The 8,560-nt window shown below is 45.4% G+C and overlaps 1 long non-coding RNA gene across 1 annotated transcript; it reads left to right on the top strand.

Moving 5' to 3' along the window:
* Positions 1–699: 699 nt before the first annotated feature.
* On the top strand, positions 700–5,449 carry LOC140265007 (uncharacterized). The gene is made up of 5 exons (XR_011906193.1): positions 700–837; positions 1,070–1,188; positions 2,676–2,794; positions 4,015–4,123; positions 5,175–5,449. It is a non-coding gene; the product is annotated as an uncharacterized lncRNA (long non-coding RNA).
* Positions 5,450–8,560: the final 3,111 nt, after the last annotated feature.

Genomic DNA, 8,560 nt, shown 5'->3' with positions numbered 1-8,560 from the left:
CACCATCAGTGCAGTCTTAGAGCAAGGCCTTACCTGCTGTAGTGCAGTAATAGAACAGGCAATGCAGCAGCGCTGGCAGAGAAGCACAGTCCTGGAGCACAGCACGGCAGGTAACGGTCACACACAGCAGCTACGAAGGCAGAACAGAGAAGAGGAGCTCCTCAATGTGGGCAGAGCTTCCGGCAGAAGGAGCTGCAGCAAAAACCTCCTCCCTTCCACTGGCAGCCCTTATATGAGGATTGAGAGGAGGGCGGAGCCAGGGTCCGCCCTGCAGCCAATCAGGTGCATTGCCTGCATCTGTGCTGTGCTGCCGTGTCCGCCCCCAATCATGGCTTCCCGCATGACTCAGCATTTCTATTGCAGCACCCCAACGTCCCCCCCGGCATCGCCCCCCGCATCACCCCCTGCATCACCCGCATGTCACCCCCCTGACGGAATCCATGTGCCGTCATTTCTCATCTACTGATGCACCCCCCTTTCTTTACAGGTAGATGTGATTGTTGGCTGGTTATGACTTTGTTTTTGTCTTTAGTATTGATTGCAGCTGTTACGTAACAGCCTGATTGTTTACCTGCTGGGGGGTGTGGGCAGCCAGTGAGCACAGGTGGGAGCAGTTCAGGGCTGGAAGCTGATTGGGCCCAGCCTGGCTCCACCCCCCTCCTTGAGCCACATTTAAGGGCTGTGCAGAGCAGGGGGCAGCATCAGCTCCTTGCGGTGCCTCCAAGAGAGCATTCCAATGAGTGGTTGCTGTTTCTTGCTGGATACCATATGGGCTGTGTCTCTGCTTGGAGATCCTTTCCTTTGGGCTGTACAGTGAGTGTTGGGCTTTGCAGTGCGGTAAGAAATTCCTTCTTTATTACTGGGTTTTAGATTTCCCTTTTTTGGGGCTCTTGGCTGCGTTTAAGGATGGGTAGAAGGAGCAGCATTTGTGTCTGGAATCTGCTTCCTTTGGAGAGCGGGATGGGAATTTGTGTGTTCCCAGCCCTATTGCTGCAGATAAGCAGCATTATTCACAGTGTGGTACCTGCAGATGTGGGCAGCGCCTTCATTGCTGTGTTGTGTCCAACAGGTGCCAGCAGAGCCCCAAGAGATGTGTGGCTCCCGATGAGAACAGCGAGGAACAGAAACCTGCATTGCCTGGAACCCCGCAGAACCAACTTTGCTGAGCGGTAACTCTCATCCCAGCAGGTAAGAGCAGCACACACTGACTGTGTTGGATCTGTTCCTTATTGTGATTCGAGGTAATGTTTCAGAGCTCATTTCTGTGCTTCAGTGCCCTATGGGCTGTCTGCTCTTGTCCTTCTTCATTCTCTTTGCCCCTGTTTTCTGTCACTGCCCAGGCATTTCCTGCAGTGTTTTCTTTGCTTTCAGTTTTGCTGTTCTGTTCAGCATTCTGTTGGGTTTGTTTTCTGTTTTGGTGTTCTCTCCTGTTTTCTTTTGGGCCTTCCCTCCCATATAGGAGTGTCTTGCAGCTTTCTTTGGTGCCTTACATCCCATTATATTGTTCACTGCAGCGTTCTCATGGGCCATGCCCTCCATCTCAGTGTTTCTTGCAGTGCCCTTTTGGGCCTTGTCCCCACGTTTATGCTTCTTGCAGTGCCCTTTTGGGCCTTGTCCCCACGTTTATGCTTCTTGCAGTGCCCTTTTGGGCCTTGTCCCCACGTTTATGCTTCTTGCAGTGCCCTTTTGGGCCTTGTGCTCTGTTTTAGTGTTCTTTGCAGTGCCCTTTTGGGCCTTGTGCTCTGTTTTAGTGTTCTTTGCAGTGCCCTTTTGGGCCTTGTGCTCTGTTTTAGTGTTCTTTGCAGTGCCCTTTTGGGCCTTGTGCTCTGTTTTAGTGTTCTTTGCAGTGCCCTTTTGGGCCTTGTGCTCTGTTTTAGTGTTCTTTGCAGTGCCCTTTTGGGCCTTGTGCTCTGTTTTAGTGTTTCTTGCAGTGCCCTTTTGGGCCTTGTCCCCACGTTTATGCTTCTTGCAGTGCCCTTTTGGGCCTTGTCCCCACATTTATGCTTCTTGCAGTGCCCTTTTGGGCCTTGTCCCCATCTTGATGATCCCTGTAGTGCCCTTTTGGGCCTTGCATTCCATCTTGATGTTCCCTGCAATGTTCTCTTGAGCCGTGCCCCCCTGTTTAGTGTTCCTGCAGTGTTCTTTTGGTGTTTCCATTTGGCCTCCTGCGCTGCCTTCCCTTTGGCCTCTGTTCTTGGTGTTTCATACCACGCTCTCTTTGCCCTGCCTTTCACTTGTGCTTTCCCTTGGCTGTTCTCTTGTTTTTGCCCTTGTGTTACTGTTGGCTGCTTGCTTTGCTTTTCTTTTTTGGGGCTTTCTGTGGGTGTTCTGCTTCAATTTGCCTTTGGCTCTCTGGGATTTGCTGGGAGGCAGCGTTCATGTTAATGTTGACCTGAAGCTGCACCTTAGTGGGAGCTCTAGTGATAATTGCACTTGTCTGCAGAGTATCAGTAAGTAGAACCCTTTGTTTTTGTTTAAGTAACCTTAATTCTAATCCTAGTGCAAAATACCACTTGTAAAGTAACTGCACCTTTAACCTTAGAAATAGCATTACTTCTATCCCTAATAGCATTAATTCTATCCTACTGCTCCCTTCCATCACAGTTAGTGTAATGTTCACAGTGTGGTACCTGCAGATGTGGGCAGTGCCTTCATTGCCTTATTGTGTCCAACAGGTGCCAGCAGAGCCCCAAGAGATGCGCGGCTCCCGATGAGAACAGCGAGGAACAGAAACCTGCATTGCCTGGAACCCCGCAGAACCAGCTTTGCTGAGTGGTAACTCTCAGCCCAGCAGGTAAGAGCAGCACACACTGACTGTGTTTTATCTGTTCCATATTGTGACTTAAGGTAGAGTTCCAGAGCTTATTTTTGCACTTTTGGGTGTCTTATGGGCTGTGTGCTTTTCTCCTTTTGCCTTTTTTCTTGCCTTTGCTCTTTGCTGTTGTTTTGGGTTTTGATGCAGTGTTTTCTTTGCTCTCACTTTTGCTGTTCTGTTCAGCATTCTATGGGCTTTGGTGTTCTTTTTGGTGCTCACCGCAGCATTCCCTTCAGCCTTTCATTCCGTATTGGAGTTCCAAGTAATTTCCTCTGCTGCTTTGCCCTCCATCTTGATGATCTTTGCAATGTTCTCTCGGGCCATGCCTTGCATTTCAATGTTCCCTTCAGTGCCCTTTTGGGCCTTGCCCCCATGTTAATGTTCCTTGCAGTGCCCTTTTGGGCCTTACCATCCATCTTGATGTTCCCTGCGCTGTTCTCTTGGACCTCGCCTTCCATGTCAGCGTTCATTGCAGCATTGTCTTTGGCCTTGCCCTCCATCTTGATGTTCCCTGCAGCGTTCTTTTGGACTTTGCCATCCATCTTGATGTTCCTTGCAGCATTTTCTTGGGCGTTGCCATGTATCTTGATGTTCCCTGCAGCGCCCTTTTGGGCCTCGCCCTTTGTTTTGCAGTTTTCTGCAGCGTTCATTAGGGCTTTGCCCTCTGTTTTAGCGTTCCCTTTGTTCTTGTCTTGGCCTCCTATGCTGCCTTTCCTTTGGCCTTTGTTTTTTCTATGACCTACCACACTCTCTTTGCCCTTGCTTTTGCTTTGGCTTTCCCTTGCCTTTTCTCTTGTTTTTGCCTTACTGTTGGCTGCTTGCTCTGTTTTGCTTTTTTGGGGTTTTTTTTGTCTGCTTTCTGCTTGAATTTGCCTTTGTCTCTCTGGGATTTCCTGGCTTATGGCGTTCTTGTTAATTGTTATCCGTTTCCCTATTTTAATGGGGGCTCTAGTGGTAATTATAGTAACCTGTAACGTTTTGTAAATATAATTGTTAACACAATATTAAAGATGCCTCTTAAGCTAAAGTAGCCATAAAAATTGATGCCTTGTGTTGTATGTGAATGTTACTTTCATTGTAATCATAGTGTGGAATAAAATTGTTAAACTTAGTGCAAATTTAAACATATAAATAGCATTAATTGTATCCCTAATGGCGTTAATTGTATCCCTAATGGCGTTAATTGTATCCCTAATTAGAGCCCTGAGAGATGTGCAGCTCCTGATGAGAACAGCGAGGAATAGAAACCTGCATTGTCCGGAACACTGCAGAACCAGCTTTGCTGAGTGGTAACTATCAGCGCAGCAGGTAAGGGCAGCACACACTGCCTGTTTTTTATCTGTTCCATATTGCGACTTAAGGTAGAGTTTCAGAGCTTATTTCTGCACTTCGAGGTGTTTTATGGTCTGTCTGTTTTTGTCGTGCTGTGTTGTCTTTGTGTTTGATCTGTGCTGTTTCCCAGCTGTTTCTTGCAGTGTTGTCCTTGCCCTCCATTTTGCCATTGCCCACATCATTTTCTTGTGCCTTGCCTTCCATTTTGGCATTGTTTGCATCATTTTCTTGTGCTTTGCCCTTCATTTTGGCATTGCCTGCACCGTTTTCTCGCGCTCTATTTCGGCGTTCGCGGCATTCTCTCGGGCTTTGCCCTGCATTTTGGCGTTCCTTGCATCATTCTGTAGGGCCTTGCCATGCCTTTTGGCATTCATTAAGTCGTTCTCTTGGGCTTCGCCCTCCTTTTCACCGTTCACTGCATCATTTTGTAGGGCCTTGTTCTGCATTTTGGCGTTTTTTGCATCGTTCTCTTGGGTGCAGGCCTCCATTTTGGAGTTGCCTGCATCATTTTGTAGGGCCTTGTCCTTCATTTTGGCATTTGCTGCCTTGTTCTCTCATCCTTTTAGCTCCTTTTTGGAGTTTCATGCAGCCTTTTTTGGGCTTTGCCCCCTATGTTACCCTTCCTTGCTTTGTTCAGTTTGGTCTCTGTTTCAGTGTTGCCTGCAGCCTTGTCTCAGGTCTGATCTGTGCGTCAGCTTCCCCTTGGGTTTTGTGCACGCCTTTGTGTCATGTTTGCCTTTGGTGTTGTCTTCTCTTGGGCTTTTGCCTTTTCTTTTGTCTTTGCTTTTTGTTTTGCTAATTGTGAATATAAGGGTAATATATGTGACCTTTATACATTCACCCCAACCCTAATTTGTTAGCCTGATACATGGTGTTAATCGTTATTGTCACTGTACAGATATTGGTTTTAAATGTAGAGATTAACTCTGAATCTACTTTGCAATGTGTCTCTAAATCTTAATGTATTGCTAATAGTTTGTTCCATTGGCTTCAGCCCACGATCTAACTTTGCCATTTTCTTCCTTAGGGCCCTTCTGTTCCCCGGCTGTCGGGTGCTTCCTCGTGACGCAGCACTCCATGCTGCGATGTTGGCGTTTAATAAAGTTTTTGGAGGCCAGATGAGCCATTACGATACTACATCAGCTGCACACAGTAGGATTTACAGTCCTATTTTAGCTTTACACAGACTTAACCTAATTAGTTTTAGCTTAGCAATCAATTCACTTCACCCATATTGACTTTAGGTTTGCATTCAATTCACTTTACTACAATTGGCTTTAGCTTTGCATTCAATTCACTTCACCCAAATTGGATTTAGCTTTGCATTCAATCACTTTAATTTAATCCAATTAGTTTTATGTTAGGAATCAATTCACTTTACCCACATTAGGTTTTGCTTTGTAGTCACGTAACTACAAGTAAATTGGTTTTTTGCTTTGCAATCTGTTAATCTTATAGTAATTGCTTGTAGTTTTACATTTATTTAACTTTAACCAAATTTAGCTTTGCAATCATTCAATGTTTAATAAAATTGCTTTTAGCTTTGCAATCATTTAATCTAAAATTAATTGGTTTTAGCTTTGCAATTATTTAACCTTAATCAAATTGGCTTTAGCTTTGTAATCATTTAACTTAATCAAATTGGCTTTAGCTTTGCTATCATTTAATCTTAAACTAACTGGCTTTAAATGACTCCAAAGCTAATCTTAAACTAATTGGCTTTAGCTTTGCTGTCATTCAATCTTAAACTAATTGGCTTTAGCTTTACAGTTATTTAACTTTAACCAAATTGGCTTCAGCTTTGCAATCATTTAATCTAAAACTAATTGGCTTTAAATGACTCCAAAGCTAATCTTAAACTAATTGGCTTTAGCTTTGCTGTCATTCAATCTTAAACTAATTGGCTTTAATTTTGATATCAAATTAATTCAACCAAATTGGCTTTTTCCAAATTATATCAGCCAAATTGGCTTTAAATTAGTCTTGCTTCCGGGGCTGGGCGAGCCCATTTGTTTGTTAGTTAGGGCGGACCCAGCCCCGGAACCAACGCCCACGGCCTGGAGAAGCCGAGTTGCTTCCCGGCCACTTTGAGACTCGTGCCCATTTGCGGCCACTCTGAGACTTGCGCTGGTTTTAGCGCCGTGCAGTGATTTTGACTCAGCCACATTGGCTTTAGCTTTGCAATCAATTAACCTCAATCCAATTGGCTTTAGCTTTGCAATCAAATTAATTCAACCAAATTGGCTTTAATTTTGCAATCAAATTAATTCAATCAAATTGGCTTTTTCCAAATTATATCAGCCAAATTGGCTTTAAATTAGTCTTGCTTCCGGGGCTGGGCGAGCCCATTTGTTTGTTAGTTAGGGCGGACCCAGCCCCGGAACCAACGCCCACGGCCTGGAGGAGCCAAGTTGCTTCCCGGCCACTTTGAGACTCGTGCCCATTTGCGGCCACTCTGAGACTTGCGCTGGTTTTAGCGCTGTGCAGTGATTTTGACTCAGCCACATTGGCTTTAGCTTTGCAATCAATTAACCTCAAACCAATTGGCTTTAGCTTTGCAATCATTTTAATTCAACCAAATTGGCTTTAATTTTGATATCAAATTAATTCAACCAAATTGGCTTTTTCCAAATTATATCAGCCAAATTGGCTTTAAATTAGTCTTGCTTCCGGGGCTGGGCGAGCCCATTTGTTTGTTTGTTAGGGCGGACCCAGCCCCGGAACCAACGCCCACGGCCTGGAGAAGCCAAGTTGCTTCCCGGCCACTTTGAGACTCGTGCCCATTTGCGGCCACTCTGAGACTTGCGCCCCCTTGCGGCCATTACGAGAGTTGCGCTGGTTTTAGCGCTGTTTAGTGATTTTGATTCAACCAAATTGGCTTTTGGTTTGAAATCAATTTACCTCAATCAAATTGGCTTTGATAAAAAATTAATTAAATTCATCCAAATTATATCAGCCAAATTGGCTTTAAATTGGTCTTGCTTCCGGGGCTGGGCGAGCCCATTTGTTTGTTTGTTAGGGCGGACCCAGCCCCGGAACCAACGCCCACGGCCTGGAGGAGCCCAGTTGCTTCCCGGCCACTTTGAGACTTGTGCCCATTTGCGGCCACTCTGAGACTTGCGCTGGTTTTAGCGCTGTGCAGTGATTTTGACTGAGCCACATTGGCTTCAGCTTTGTTGTCCTTTCATCTCAAACCAATTGGCTTTAGCTTTGCAATCAATTTAATTCAACCTAATTGGCTTTAGCTTTGCAATCAATTTAATTCAACCAAATTGGCTTTAATTTTGTTATCAAATTAATTCAATCAAATTGGCTTTTTCCAAATTATATCAGCCAAATTGGCTTTAAATTAGTCTTGCTTCCGGGGCTGGGCGAGCCCATTTGTTTGTTAGTTAGGGCGGACCCAGCCCCGGAACCAACGCCCACGGCCTGGAGGAGCCTAGTTGCTTCCCGGCCACTTTGAGACTCGTGTCCATTTGCGGCCACTCTGAGACTTGCGCCCCCTTGCGGCCATTACGAGAGTTGCGCTGGTTTTAGCGCTGTGCAGTGATTTTGACTCAGCCACATTGGCTTTAGTTTTGCAATCAATTAACCTCAACCCAATTGGCTTTAATTTTGTTATCAAATAAATTCAACCAAATTGGCTTTAGTTTTGATATCAAATTAATTCAATCAAATTGGCTTTTTCCAAATTATATCAGCCAAATTGGCTTTAAATTGGTCTTGCTTCCGGGGCTGGGCGAGCCCATTTGTTTGTTAGTTAGGGCGGACCCAGCCCCGGAACCAACGCCCACGGTCTGGAGGAGCCTAGTTGCTTCCCGGCCACTTTGAGACTTGTGTCCATTTGCGGCCACTCTGAGACTTGCGCCCCCTTGCGGCCACTCTGAGACTTGCGCCCCCTTGCGGCCATTATGAGAGTTACGCTGTTTTCAGCGCTGTGCTGTTATTTTGTACCAACCAAATTGTGTGTAGCTTTGCTTTGCTTACAGCTGTACTCCACGCACTGTATGGAATATGTGGATGCCCCACCTGTAAACTGCGCTGCGCAACGTACCAACATGAGGATGCTGCGCCTGTGAACCGAGTTGGTCACTGTACTGTATGTATGGATGTTGTGATTGTGAATTCCATTGTGCCATGTATTGAATATGCAGGTGTTGTGTCTGTAAACTGGGTTGTGTATTGTACTGAGTATGTTGATGCTGCGCCATGGACCGAATATGTGGATGTTGTGATTGTAAGATGTGTTGTGCCTTGTATTAAGTATCTGTATGCACACTGTGCTTGTCAACTCGCAGTTGTTGCTGTACTGTGTTTGTATGGTTGTATGAGCTGCGTCTTGTGGAAATAGAGCTGTAATGTACAGAATTAAATAAACAAACACTGTGTGCTGTGTCTTGTATTGTCACCACC

This window comes from Excalfactoria chinensis, unplaced genomic scaffold (genome assembly GCF_039878825.1).
Source record: "Excalfactoria chinensis isolate bCotChi1 unplaced genomic scaffold, bCotChi1.hap2 Scaffold_386, whole genome shotgun sequence".
Lineage (NCBI taxonomy): Eukaryota > Metazoa > Chordata > Aves > Galliformes > Phasianidae > Excalfactoria > Excalfactoria chinensis.
This window is presented reverse-complemented; position numbering and strand designations above follow the sequence as displayed.